At 49.6% G+C, this 14,449-nt stretch overlaps 1 protein-coding gene across 5 annotated transcripts in view; it reads left to right on the top strand.

Moving 5' to 3' along the window:
• The first annotated feature begins 5,475 nt into the window (after positions 1-5,475).
• Positions 5,476-14,449, top strand: part of LUZP1 (leucine zipper protein 1) — a 102,853-nt gene continuing 93,879 nt past the window's right edge. For 2 of the 5 annotated variants that reach the window (XM_070776912.1, XM_070776925.1), the window contains exon 1: positions 5,476-5,637. The gene's annotated coding sequence lies outside the window, so the exon portion shown is untranslated. Of the gene's footprint in view, positions 5,638-12,424; positions 12,530-14,449 lie in introns of those variants that run through there. The other 3 variants (XM_070776896.1, XM_070776920.1, XM_070776903.1) reach the window with 3 other exon arrangements.

Raw genomic sequence — 14,449 nt, forward strand, 5'->3', positions numbered from 1 at the left:
GGTGGGGGAGCCTTGAGACTGAAAAGGAGACCAACCGGGAGGCTGAGAGACGAGACTGGACGTGGTGATGATGTCGGTGGCTGGCTTTCCGCCCACTCAGAACTTACAACCAGCTTGAGTCACTCCATTGACACTGCGTGTCTTACCCAGGAGATGGTTCTCACAGGGGAAGGGACTGCCCCGACAGGAGGAATATGTTGGTTCCTACAGCATGTGTTTCCCAGAAGATCCTTGAGAAAAACAAACAGCTTAGGTTCATGGGAGAGAGGAGATCCTGGCCCAGGGTGGAGGGGAGGGGCCGTGTTGCCTAGTGGTGAGAAGTACATGCTAGTGTCAGACGCAGCTCTCTCATGTCCCAGCCTTGCCACTTCTTAGCTCTGTGACCCTGGACAGATCACTTTGCTTCTCTGATCCTCAGTTTGAAAAGAAAGTGAAAGTGAAAGTGAAGTCGTGTCTGACTCTTTGCGACCCCGTGGACTGTAGTCTACCAGGCTCCTCCGTCCATGGGATTTTTCTGGCAAGAATACTGGAGTGAGTTGCCATTTCCTTCTCCAGGAGATCTTCCCAACCCAAGGATTAAACACGGGTCTCCTGCTTTGTAGGCAGAAGCTTATAGTCTGAGCCCCCAGGGAAGTCCTTCAGTTTACTCATCCATAAAATGCGATTGTCGACAGGGTTTACCCTTTGCAGCTGTTGTGGCGGTTAGGCAAGATAATATGTGAAGCACCTAACACGTGCTATGAGGGGTCAGTTCTCATTTCCCCTCAAAGACAGTCTTTCCTGTAGCATAGTAGTCATTCTGGGCTTTCCAGGTGGCCCAGTGGTAAAGAATCCACCTGCAATGCAGGAGACGTGAGTTTGATCCCTGGGTTGGGAAGATGCCCTGGAGGAGGGCATGGCAACCCACTTTAAGATTCTTGTCTGGAGAGTCCATGGACAGAGGAGCCTGGTGGGCTACAGTCCATGGAGTCACAAAGAGTTGGACACAACTGAGCAATGGAGCACACGGTAGTCATTCTGGCTCTGCAGTGCCTCACCGGGCAGAGGTGGCTCCAAAAACAGACCAGCTTGTGCTGCACAACACACCAAATTAGGCCAAGGGAATTCCAGCCACAAGCAAAAAAGTAATGCTTTGGTTAGCCCCAGGGACACATCCTGGGGAAAATGTACCAATTCTGTTTCAATTTTTAAAATTTTTTAATTTATTTATTTATTTTCATCACATGACATGTGGGATCTTAGTTCCCTGACCAGGGATAGAACCTGAGCCCCCTGTAGTGAAAACTCAGAGTCTTACCTGTTCTGCTTTTTGAAGCATTAAAAATGATTCTCAGGCTTCCCTCATGGTCCAGTGTTTAAGATGCGCCTTGAAATGCAAGGGACACCTGCAATTGCAAATTGTCTTTTGCAAATCACTGACCTGATTCTTCCAGTCAGACTGTAGCAATAGCTAATTCTTATACAGAATTCACCACATGTGATAGGCCTGTTATGAGATCTGAATATGCCTTGGCTCATTTATCATAAGAGCGTGGTTTTATTTTATATCACCCCCATTTTTTAAATTAAAAAAAAAGGCTTACCCTCGTGGTCCAGTGTTTAAGAAGAGCCTTGAAATGCAAGGCGCACCTGGTTGACCCCTGGTCCGGGAAGATCCCACATGCTGCGGAGCAACTAAGCCGTGTGTCACAACTATTGAGCCAGCGCTGTGGAGCCCGAGAGCCAAAACTACTGAGCCCACACACCGCAGCTACTGAAGCCTGTGTGCCTAGAGCCCGTGCTCCGCTACAAGAGCCATTGCAATGAGGAGCCCGCGCATAGCAACAAACAGTAGCCCCTGCTCCCCACAGTCTGAGTGCAGTAACAAAGGCCTTCCATAGCCAATAAATAAATAAACAAATAAATAAACCTTAAAAAAAAAGATTCGCCTTACCCCAGGGGTCTCAGGTGAGGCTCCCTATTTAAATTTGGCAGTTTCTTCCCTATTTTGTGAGTGTCAGTGTAGCACAGTCTTCCCATAGTCCCAGTCATTGTGGCAATGGTTTTGCATCTATCCTTTCCCATAGTCTTTGTAGCAACTCTCTTGCTGCTGTTAAGTTACTTCAGTCGTGGCCGACTCTGTGCGACCCCATAGACGGAAGCCCACCAGGCTTCCCTGTCCCTGGGACTCTCCAGGCAAGAACACTGGAGTGGGTTGCCATTTCCTTCTCCAATGCATGAAAGTGAAAAGTGAAAGTGAAGTCGCTCAGTCGTGTCTGACTCTTAGCGACCCCATGGACTGCAGCCTACCAGGCTCCTCCATCCATAGGATTTTCCAGGCAAGAGTACTGGAGTGGGGTGCCATTGCCTTCTCTACTCTCTTGGGTAGATACTATTTCTTGTTGTCTACACTCTATAGATAAGAAACTGAGGCTTGAAAAGGTTGACAAACATACCTGAGTCTGTCTGATACCAGCCCCTTTGCTCATCACCACAACACTTATCTGCCTTGGGGGCAGGTTATCCATAAAGCACCTAGGGCACCCCAACAATCTGCCCCCCCCAGATTACCTAATGAATAGAATGCTAAGGCTTGTCTGGACCAAAAGCCAATAAGAGAAATGACTGTGTGATACAGGGCCCAGCAGTTGTTATAAATCTGATTAAGGCATAGTTCATTGTATTAGTTGGGGTCCCTTATAGAATACATTCCTCTGAGAGTTTAGTAAAGGGAAAAAAATTGTCTTTTGCAAATCACTGACCTGATTCTTCCAATTAGACTGTAACAATAGCTAATTCTTATACAGAATTCACCACATGTAATAGGCCTGTTATGAGATCTGAATATGCCTTGGCTCCTGTATTATAAGGGTGGGGTTTTATTTTATATCATCCCCATTTTTTAAATTAAAAAAAAAAAGAAGCACACAGAAGTTAAGTAACTGCCTAAGTAAGTGGTAGAGCTGGGCTTCAAAGCAACACAATCTGGTTCTGGGGTTTGTGTGGCTAATCAAACATTTATTGCTTCCTATATAATTTGTAGCATCCTCTTTCCCTCTTTGCTTTGACTGCCAGGAAACTTGGAGCTGTGGCTTCTTTTTTGCTCTGTCACAGTTGCTATTCTTAGAAAACTTGACCTAGCATTTCTGCTATAATTAGTCAATGTTTCATTTTTCTTGCCTCCTTCTCCACTGGCCTTTGGTCCAGGCTTTCATTACTCCTTGATTCTTGCTCTTTAATTAACCATCAAATAGGCTTGTGGCTACAATGGAAACCATCTCAAAACCCTTGTGGGAATAGAAAGGATGAAGTGAATCAGTGAGATGAACAGAGACTATTTCTTGCCCAACTGATCCAGCTGGACACAGTCAGTACCAAATGGACGTCTTTAAGCAACTTTTCTATGACCAACACCTTGCTTTGTGAAGTGGAGGTCATAACAATGAACCCACGTTGGTCCCAGTGTTTGTTAAAGAGATGCTAACTGCTGAAATAGAGAAATCCTGAGAGATCAGTGTCTGAACACTAAGTAGAAGTTGGTTCAATGTGGTACCATTCAGTCAAGCGACTTGAGTGAAACCCGGGCTGACCAAGGTTCTCCCGTGTTCAACACGTGATTTCCCAAGTTCACCTGTGTTGGCATGCAGTTGGCGTGCGTGTGTGCTAAGTCAGTCGTGTCCAACTCTTTGAGACCCTATGGACTGTAGCCCGCCAGGCTCCTCTGTCCACAGGATTCTCCAGTCAAGAATACTGGAATGGGCTGCCACACCCTCCTCCAGGGGATCTTCCTGACTCAGGGATTGAACCTGTGTCTCCTGCATTGGCAGGCAGTTGCTTTACCAGTAGCACCACCTGGGAAGCCCATGCAGTTGGCAGACAGAGGGAAAAGACAGAGCTTTGAGAAAGCATACATAGTTTTTAAGTTGGATTTGGCCTGGACACGGCACACATCGTCCTGCCCATAGCCCACTGTCACATACTTAGTTGCAAGGGGTGCTGGAAAATGTAGTCTGGGCTGCTTTTCTCTGAAGCAACTCTACACATGGAAGAGGAACATCTTTGGTGAATAGCTGGTGTTGTTTCAGTTCACAAAGACTTAAAATTATTGAACCTTAATAAAATGGCTAAGAATACCACGCGGTGTATACTATGGTCATGAGAAGGGCAATGGTCTTCCTCTGTTTACAAGGAACCATGAGCAAAATGAAGTATTCACATTTTAGACCAAACATATTTGTTCAACAGAGGAAAGGATTATGGTGGGAGAGAGAGAGTTCGTCATGCTACGAACTATTGAAGCAGAGGCTGAATTTTCCCTATGATGAAGGGTCTAGAAGGAGTCAGATAAGATGCCTCCTACTAGTCCTGCTAACTTTGAGCTGCTCTACTAGGCTCCAGGGGGCTTCCTGGGTGGTGCAGTGGTAAAGAATCCGCCTGCCAATGCAGAGAGGCAAGAGATGCAGGTTTGATCCCTAGGTAGGGAAGATGGCAACCCATTCCAGTATTCTTGCCTGGAAAAATCCCATGGACAGAAGAGTCTGGTGGGCTATATAGTCCATGGGGTTGCAAAGAGTCGGACACGACTGAGCATGTATGCAACGCGCTAGGCTCCAGAGTCACCTCTGAGCACTTATTTTGTGTCAAGTTCCAAGTGGCGTTTGGGGGACCCAGAAACAAAGGAGACGGGGTTCTGACTCTCAGGTTACTCACTGTAATGAGTTGAAATAGGACATCTGGGAAGCAGGACAGTGGAATGGCTTGAGCTCCAGAAACAGGAGACTGGCATTGAACTCCTAGCTGTGTGACATTGCAGAAACCACTTGACCTCTCTGGTTCTCAGTTTCCTCATTTATAACATAGGGACAATAGTTATCTTCATAGATTCTGAGCGCTCAGAGACACAGTTACTTTAGCGCATTTGTAGCATAGCACCTGGTAGGTAGTGAGCACTTCTTTATCTGTAGCAATATTTTTATGATGTCACTTCACTTTTCCAGCCTTCGGTTTCTCATCCGTAGAATGAAATTAACCAACTTCCATCACGCGATTGGAATCTCGCTGGGCTGTGGGGTCTGGGGTCTGCCGTTTCTTCTTGCATCGTACTCATTATGTCAGGACGAGAAGATCATGGACCACAACCGGCATCGTCCTGGGACACAGCAGGAACCTGAGCGAACCAGGACGCGATTTCCTGGCTGCGCTCCCGGGAAGGACGTTTGTGCTGGGTCCCATCCCCCGGCCGGTCCGCCTCAGGAAACGCGGAGAGAAAGCCAGGAACCAGGCCTGCCGGGCCCCGCGGCCCCTCCGCGCCTCCCCCACTCGGCTGCCCCGGACTGCAGGAAGCCGGCCGGCGGGAACGCCCTGCCCGGCGGGTGGGAACGGCCTCGCCGGCTTCCCAGGCCCGCGGCGGCGTGGAGCTGTCACTGCGGTAGGCGCGCCGCCTCCCCCGCCGCTCGCGCTCCCGCTGCAGTCGGTCCATCAGGATCGCAGGCAAGCGCCGCAGCCCCGGTCACGGGCGCCCGAGCCCAGCGGCCTGGGTCCCGCGGGCGCCAGCGCCCACACGGCACAGAGCCCGCGCCGCGCGGGGCCGGACTGGGGAGGGAGAGGTGGCCGAGCCTCTCTTTGCGGAGTGAGACGCTGAGGCCCCAGGGTTTGTAGGTGAGTGGTCCAAGGTCACGGCTAGTAAGCTATAGGGCGGAATTCGACCCATGGGCTGCTTGAATCTAAAGTTTGTGTCTTTAGTCTGTGGACCTTGTTCAGGTTGGTGAGGGGCTCGGGAGGGTCCAGGTTTTATGGAGGCCCGAGAACAGGAGGCCTGATTCTGGGGGTAATTGATGACCTCATAGAGGTCTGTGAACGCCTGGATTTTGTGCAAAGCATGTTGTAGGTTGCATTTTTTTTTTTTCCTCAAAGTGTCTGTGACTCCAAAACGGTCTTAGCTTTCCAAGGTGCAGGGGTTGATGCTGGGTTTTTGAGGGCCTGATCCTCCTCTATAGTCTTTGTAGCATCTTACGAATGTCTCTGCAGGGGAGGGGCTTGGGATCTCTAAAGGTTCCCAGGATCTTTCTCCTGGATCTTGAGAATCTTTTTATGGAGGTCCGGGGTCTGTCTCTGAATGTGAGGTCCCCATGGGGCCCTGGTGTCTTGTCTGAGGTTCTGAGAATCTCACTGTAAGGTTCCCATGGTGTGAGTTCTAAACCTGGGCCTCATGATGCCTATGAACCCCCTGAAATTGCAGGCAAGATTCTGTGGGTCTGTCTGTGTCCATGCAGTTCCTAGGAGAGGTTTCTTGGATTTCACCAGATTCTCTAAGAGGGCTCTGACCCCTCAATCTGGGGAAAATATTGCTTTGGAGCATCCTATGTTAGGCCTTGTTCCCTCTCCCTAGTAAGAGTCGGGAAAAAATAGGAGAGAGGAGATAAAAGGCGGTGTTGTCTAGCAGAGGAATATGTGTTTGGGAGTGAGGCCTTCTGGGTTAAAATCCCAGCTTGACCACTTACCAGCTGTGTGACCTTGACCAAATTTCTTAACCTCTCTGAGCCTCAAGTCCACCTCCTCTAGGAAACCTTCCCTGTGTCCAGAATTCAATTAAGTCCCCACTCCACATTCCCCAAGCTCTCACTCACCTGGCCTGATACTCTGTGGGATTTAATGCAGTTGTTATGAAGTAATTAATTGTGCTTAATATTTTCTTGTCCCTCCACCCACCAGTCTTTTTTGTTTGTTTTGGTTTTTGAAACTTTTTTTTTGAGCACTGCTTAAAAAAAAAAAAACTTTTAATTTACTTATTTGGCTGCTTTGGGTCTTAGTTGCCATATAGGACATGTTTGTTGGATCATGCAGGATCTTTCACTGTGGCTCATGAATTCTCTAGCTGTGGCACATGGGCTTCTGTAGTTGTGGCATGGGCTTAGTTGCTCTGTAGTATGTGGGATTTTTGTTCCCTGACCGGGGATTGAACCTGCAGCCCCTGCATTGCAAGGTGGATTCTTAACCACTGCACCACCAGGGAAGTCCCTTCATCAGTCCTAAGGTCCAAGAAGGCAGGGACCTTTGCTGTCTTACACATGTTAGGCTCTCAACCATTTGTTATGAAATAAAGAAAAGAATGAAGGAACCGAGGAAACACCAGACCCTGTCCTGGAGGCAGAAAGGGAACAGAAATGAATAAGCATCGTTTCCCTCCTTGAGAAGGTCCCAGGCTAGTGGCGGGAATAATATGCAATTATTTGAGGAAGACTGTCCTAAATGTGTTAACGGGGAGTAAAACATTCATGGGGATACACAGAAACAGGAATGTGCCAAGCGGAATCATTCCCAGAAGAGCTGATGTAACAACTTCTCTTTGTGATATAACTTCAGTTCAGTTCAGTCACTCAGTCATGTCCGACTCTTTGCGACCCCATGAATCGCAGCACGCCAGGCCTCCCTGTCCATCACCAACTCCTGGAGTCCACCCAAACCCATGTCCATTGAGTCGGTGATGCCATCCAACCATCTCATCCTCTGTCGTCCCCTTCTCCTCCTGCCCTCAATCTTTCCCAGCATCAGGGTCTTTTCCAATGAGTCAGCTCTTTGCATGAGGTGGCCAAAGGATTGGAGTTTCAGCCTCAACATCAGTCCTTACAATGAACACCCAGGACTGATCTTTAGGATGGACTGGTTGGATTTCCTTGCAGTCCAAGGGACTCTCAAGAGCCTTCTCCAACACCACAGTTCAAAAGCATCAATTCTTCAGCACTCAGCTTTCTTTATAGTCCAAATCTCACATCCATACATGACCACTGGAAAAACCATAGCCTTGAGTAGATGGACCTTTGTTGGCAAAGTAATGTCTCTGCTTTTTAATATGCTGTCTAGGTTGCTCATAACTTTCCTTCCAAGGAGTAAGCGTCTTTTAATTTCATGGCTGCAATCACCATTTGCCAGTGATTTTGGAGCCCAGAAAAGTAAAGTCAGCCACTGTTTCCACTGTTTCCCCATCTATCTGCCGTGAAGTGATGGGACTGGATGCCATGATCTTAGTTTTCTGAATGCTGAGCTTTAAGCCAACTTTTTCACTCTCCTCTTTCACTTTCATCAAGAGGCTCTTTAGTTCCTCTTCACCTTCTGCCATAAGGGTGGTGTCATCTGCATATCTGAGGTTATTGATATTTCTCCCCGCAATCTGGATTCCAGCTTGTGCTTCCTCCAGCCCAGCGTTTCTCATGATGTACTCTGCATAGAAGTTAAATAAGCAGGGTGACAATATACAGCCTTGATGTACTCCTTTTCCTATTTGGAACCGGTCTGTTGTTTCATGTCCAGTTCTAACTGTTGCTTCCTGACCTGCATACAGGTTTCTCAAGAGGCAGGTCAGGTGGTCTGGTATGCCCATCTCTTTCAGAATTTTCCATAGCTGATTGTGATCCACACAGTCAAAGGCTTTGGTATAGTCAATAAAGCAGAAATAGATGTTTTTCTGGAACTCTCTTGCTTTTTCGATGATCCATCGGATGTTGGCAAAAGCACTTAACTTACGTAAAATATCCAGGTATGCCCTAACTCCCGAGAGATGGGCAAACTGCTCCTGGAAGAGTTCAGTGACTTGCCCGAAGTCACCCAGGCCACCACAGTGGCTCACTCACTTTGGAATTCAGTTCTCCTACTTTAGGAACTGGGTTTTAATGTTGTGAAGGTCTTCCTTTAGATTCCTGCAGATGTGAGACTTTGGGCAAGTTACTTTACTTCCTTGAGCCTTGTTTTTCTAATCTGCAAGGTGGGAATAATGACTTTCCTAACCTGTATGGTGCTTGGTTTATAGTAAAAGATCTATAGGTGTTTGTTGAGTGAATGTGTTCACTCAACAAATGCATGTGTTGATGCGTGGTCTGAAATGTGAGGAGACTTAAAAGCCTGCCATTTGAGGGCTGGTAGGAGAAACTGAGGGTGGTTTTATCCCTTTCCACCCTCACTTTCTATGATCCTGTGAGACTTAAGCACTGGCCTCAACCACATTGTTCGATGCATCGTTTGCAAACCAACAGAAGTGAAGGAACTTGGGCTTGGTTAGCTTTCTTCTTACATGCGTCTTTACTGCCTCTTTTCTGATGACCAAGTAATACATCCTCCTTGTAAAAATTTAAATTACACAAGGATATAATGAGAGAAATTAGACTGCAGACAGGTTTAGGCACTGTGGGTATAAGATGCTGACAGACTGTTATTCCTTGGGAGGTGGGAATGGGGCACAGGACAGGGAGCAAAAAAAAAAAAAAAATTCTTCCTGTGTAAAGGTTTCTCCTCCTGGCCTTGCCGTGGTTCCTGGGAATTCTGTTCAGAGTCCTGCCTCTGACTATAGCATTGAAAAGTTCAACTGCAGCTAAGGGCTGGGGAGATGGAGAAGGTGAGAATTGTCTGGGCGGGGCTTTCCTTGGAATGCCATGAAGAATGAGGTGGAACCTGTAGAATTTTCTATGGCTTATGAAGAGTTGGCCCAGATGTCCATTGCTGAATACACCTTGTAGCTATGTCTTCATCCTTTTTCCCCTCTCTTAGCATTCAGTAGAGTCTTTTTTGAAAATTCCTGCTATATATACACACAGGCACAGATACAAAGAAAGCAAAGCAAAAAGCAAGGAGAAAAGGTGAAGATTTCTTATTTAGTTTTTTATATTCTCCATTAAAAAATTTCTTTCTTTTGTCTTTGGCTGTGTCCGGTCTCAGCTGTGGTGCCCCGGATCTTCTTTGCCACACAGACTCTGTAGCTGTGGCACACAGGCTTCAGGAGTTGTGGTGCATGGGCTTAGTTGCTACTTAGCATGTGAGATCTTAGTTCCGACCAGGGATCGAACCTGCATCGCCTGCATCAGAGGGCAGATTCTTAACCATTGGACCACCAAAGAAGTCCCCAATATTCTCCTTTTTAGTGCATGTACTAAGTATATAATTATAATTATGAGATCCTGCTACACCTGTAATTCTGCAACTTTTGTTTGTTTAACAATATCCAGTAGTCACCTTTTATTGGTTATTCATGAAAATCTCCTCCATTCCTTTTACCAAATGAGCTTCTCATGGTCAGGACTGTTACTTCCAGTCCACATGCCAGCACATGAGAGGCCTTACCGGGAGGTCCTGCTGGAGTAGTAACAGCAGCCGCCATATCCTGACATGAACTAGATGCCAGGCTCTGAACTCAGCTCCTTCACACGTTATGCCATTTGATCCTCACAGCCCCTGTGCCACTGTATGAAATAGGTACTGTTATTATTCACATTTTTCAGATGATAAACTGAGGTGCAGACAATTGAAAGCCCAAGGTCACACAACTGGTAGGTGGTAGAATTGAGATTTGAATCCTGATCTGGCCTGTGCCAAGGCTCAAATGAATGAATAGGTGGCTGATGGGGTCATGGGTCCTGGAGAGAAAGTTCTATCTTCAGAACCTCCCCTGTATGTCCTGGGTTCTCACTTTCAAGTGTCTGCAATGCTTGGAATCAGCACATAGGAGGGACTTAGTCAAGGCCCTTTCTTTGCCGGCAGCAATCCTGTGGCTGTGCCTTCCTTTCATGGGAAGTGGCATTTTTGAATCTCTTATTCTAAAAATAAGCTGCAATTTGTTAGGAGCCCTTGAGGACCAGCCCAGGCAATTCAGAACAGCCATTTGCCTGTCAGCCTCGCAGGAAATTAATCAGAACCCCAAAGCCTTTTCCCTCTTCCCACAGGCCAGCACTCTGGAAACGCCCAGTGCCTTGCTACAGCTCTGCTAGAAGACTGTGGGGGTGTCAAGGGCAGTTTAACACAGATCCATCTCTCTGTAAGGAAAATGAGAGGAGAGAGGTATGAGGGAGAACCAGGTCAGCTCTGCTGCCAAAGATGAGAACTCGAAGGAGTCCCCAACCTGGATGGGTGCTGAGTGACAGAGACACCCCTGGGTGTCAGCTGTGACTCTGCAGAATCCACCGGGGGTCTAGAAACTGGAGTTCCTATCCCAGTGGCCATGCTGGGGAGGGCCCCTCTCAGAGTGTCTATTTCTCTCTCAGCTCCTTAAAGTCTCCCACTATGAAATGATTGAGTGTATCATCACTAGGGATGCTATCTGGTGTTAGGAACTAGAAACAGTATTGCTGATAATAATAATAACAGCAACAATAATAAATAAGAATGGCAGCTACATCATTTGTGGAGCACCGTGGTTGGTGCTTTCCACACAGTGTCTTCTATGATTTTAAAACAAACAGCACAGTGACTGTCTTAATATGCCCATTTGACAGATGAGGAGAATGAGTTTCAAAGAGAGGTAGTATGGGCCAGAACATGGATATATCATCCCAAGGTTTTCTGACATCAGAACCTGAGCTCCACAAACTTATGTGTGGGTTCTGACCTCAAGGAAGTGAGGAAGTGCTAAGAAACAAAGGGGAGGTCAGTTTGACATAAGTTAAAATGTGTTTGTGCCCACATAAGAGTTAACACAATGCCATGGGCATTCAGGGAAGGGAGAGTCAGCTTCTGGCTGGGGGAAACTAGGAGGAGTTGTAAACTGAGATGAGACAGTAAGGGCAGAGCATGAGCAATGGGCAGATATGGGAAAGCAGTGGGTGTGTGCTAGGGGAAGTTTGGATAAACTGTGTGTGTGTGTGTGTGTGTAAAGGTAGGAAGAGATCAGACCAGGCCAGGCATTTGGCCTTTATTCCATAGGCAATAAGGAGCTTACACAAGCGATGTCTCAAGAGACCAGCTATGCTGCTGCAGTCAGAGAGGAAGAGGGCCTCCGTGCATCTGTGTCCCGGCTTGTGAATGCAACTCTGTGCCAGTACGTGGGAGGGCACCAGCCAGGAGAGCATCTAGAGCTGTGTCCTGTACCATGCTGGGGCTAGGTCTTGAACTCCCTTCTAAGGCCCCCCTCCCCACTTCTCTGGGCCCCCAGGGTGCTTTGCACATAGTATAGTTCCACAGGAAAGTCACAGTATTATTGGAGGGCCCTTTGAGACCATCTGGTCATGGCCCCCTCCCATTTTAAAGGCAACAGGAGGGAACGCAGACAGCAAAGGACTTCCCTAGGATCACACAAGGAATTAATAGCGGAGGTGGGGACTGGAACCCACCATGCCTTCTGAGTTCAAGCTGAGTTCCTTTTCTACATTTTGCTGAGTAATAGAAATAGTATTTGTTGAGAGATTACTCCATACCAGGCTCTGGGCTAAATACCTTTACATGGATTATCTCATTTAATCCCACAATCCCCTGAGAATGCCCCTCTTGAAAACAAGTCTTGTCTTCCATTTCGGTTTGCCACCGCGCCTAGCACAGGCGCTGGGCACTCTAGCTAGACCGGCAGTAGAAACTTGGAATAGTTCAAGTCCTAGAGAGGGGGGAAAAGGCAAGATGAAGGGGCGGGACCGTCGATCAGCCCCGCCCCTCAAAGAAGCCACGCCCTCCAGGACCCTGACGTCACAAGATAGTCCCGCCCCTCATTGTCAGTCCCGGGAGCCGGAGGAGGCGCCGGCCGCCGGGAGCTGAGCGCCGGATCCCGTGGCGGGCGGGAGTGCGGGCCGGAGCCGCTGAGGTGAGGAGTCCGCGGTGAAGTGGCGGGAGGGCGGCGCGGGAGGCCGGGTGGCCGGGCTGGCGGGCGGAGAGAGGAGAGCGCTCAGAGGGGCGGCTTGCCCCGCCAAAGGGGGTCGGGGCACCCAGGGGTGACCGGGCAGAACCGGCGGGCGCACCCTGGCGAGGGCGGGCGCGGGTGAGGTGTGTGGAGTTGAAGTGGGGGGTAGAGTTTGAGCGGCATTTCGGAGAAAGAGCTCCGAAGGGGACATCTCTGGAGCCAGACCTTGAGAATTCTTTTAGAGTTGAGAGATTTTTTTTTTTCTTTTTTTTTCTCCTTTGGAGGGTGGGGGGGGGGTGGAGGGAAGGTTCTGAGAGACTTCTTGGTGGGAGAGCGAGAATCTGAGGTTAAAAAAAAATGTTTGGGGCCAAGAGCTGAGGGGAACGTGTTTGAGGGGGCAGAGGAGGAGTTTGGGGGTCGAGTTTGGGAGTTGTGTGTGTGGGGGTGGTAGTGGTGGGGAGACGCGCGGGGCGCAGGGGCCCGGTGGGGGGCGGGGAGCGGCTCGGCCGGGAGGGGTGGGGGGGAGCCGGGACCGCCGGGGAGGGGGGCTGCGCGGGGCCCGCGGGCACCCGGGGAGGAAGGAAGTGATCTTACAGGAAGAGCCCGGGAGCTCCCGAGGAGGAGGAGGAGGAGGAGGAGGAGGAGGAGAGATTTGGGAGCGCGCGGGCCGGCTTGCGGGCAGGGCTGCTGGGCCCGGCGGCGGGGGCGGGGGCGCGGGCCGGGCGGGGGAAGGGCTCCGCCGCAGCCGTCGGTCGGCCCGCAGCGCCGGCCCCGCGCGCCCCGGCCCGAAGCTGCTCTCGCGGCCAGACCGCTGGGCCGGGAAGGAATTCGAGGCATTCGCTTTGTTTAAGTTGCCAGTAGACAGTCCTTAGGACTAATTAATGGTGGAATCTGCTGGGGGACGCGGGCGAGCCGGGCCGGGGCCGCCCCTCGCCCGCCCGCCGGCCGGCCGGCCGCCGCGGTGAACTTTCCGCAGCGCGCGCGGCCCGCCTCTCCGCGCACTGCCCCCCTCCAGCCCCGCGCGGGGCGGGGAAGGAGCCATGGCTTCCCGGAGCGCAGGAATGAAGTGCGGTTTCTGGGGCCGGTGGCCTCGGGCGGCGAAGGCTGCTGAAGGAAGCTCGGCGTCCCCGGGGCGGCCGGGCTGGGGGTGTTCGGAGCGGGGAGTAGAGAGCTCCCTGGGGTGCCTGCGGTTTCTGTTAATAACCTTGGAGGAGGCTCTGCGAGCCGAGAAAGACCATCTTGCTTTGGAGCATCTGTTTCTTCATCGCGTCAGCCCCTTTCCTTACGCTGCAGAGCTTGTTGTGGCTTGTTTCGGAAATGCCGAGACCAGTGCTCACACTTGAAGGGTGGGAGAGGGGAAGAGAATAGGCAGCGCCCCCCCCCCCACCCCCTTCCAAAAAAAAAGAAAAAGAAAAAAAATTCCCTGCAGTGTGATCTCCAGAAAGCCACAGACACTGCAGATTCCCCGTCGCACCTCCACTGACATGAATGACCTTGAATGAAAGGAATTGTGCCTCTAGTGCTTTATCTGTCGAAGGAGGAGAAAATACCCTCTGGACCTCCCTGCCTTTTAGGGATATTTCGAGAGGTGGGGTTTGTTCAGGGCATTTTACAGACTGCTGCACTTCTGGCCTAAGGAGTTGAACTGGTGTCAGTGCCAGGGGAATTCAGATCGCCTGTTAAGATTTTACTACCTAAGATTAGGGAGGGAGGTGTTTGGATTTTAGGGGGATGTTTCCCTTCGGAGGATCTGTACAGTATGTTCCAGATGATTTTCTGTTACTTTGTGTGCAGCCTTGGTGGCATTCATGTGGTTAAAATGAATAACCCCCATAGAAAAAATTCTTTTCTTGTTAGAAATAATTATTTGGCTCAGAATTCCCC

The sequence above is a fragment of the Bos indicus genome, chromosome 2 (assembly GCF_029378745.1).
Source record: "Bos indicus isolate NIAB-ARS_2022 breed Sahiwal x Tharparkar chromosome 2, NIAB-ARS_B.indTharparkar_mat_pri_1.0, whole genome shotgun sequence".
Classification (NCBI taxonomy): Eukaryota; Metazoa; Chordata; class Mammalia; order Artiodactyla; family Bovidae; genus Bos; species Bos indicus.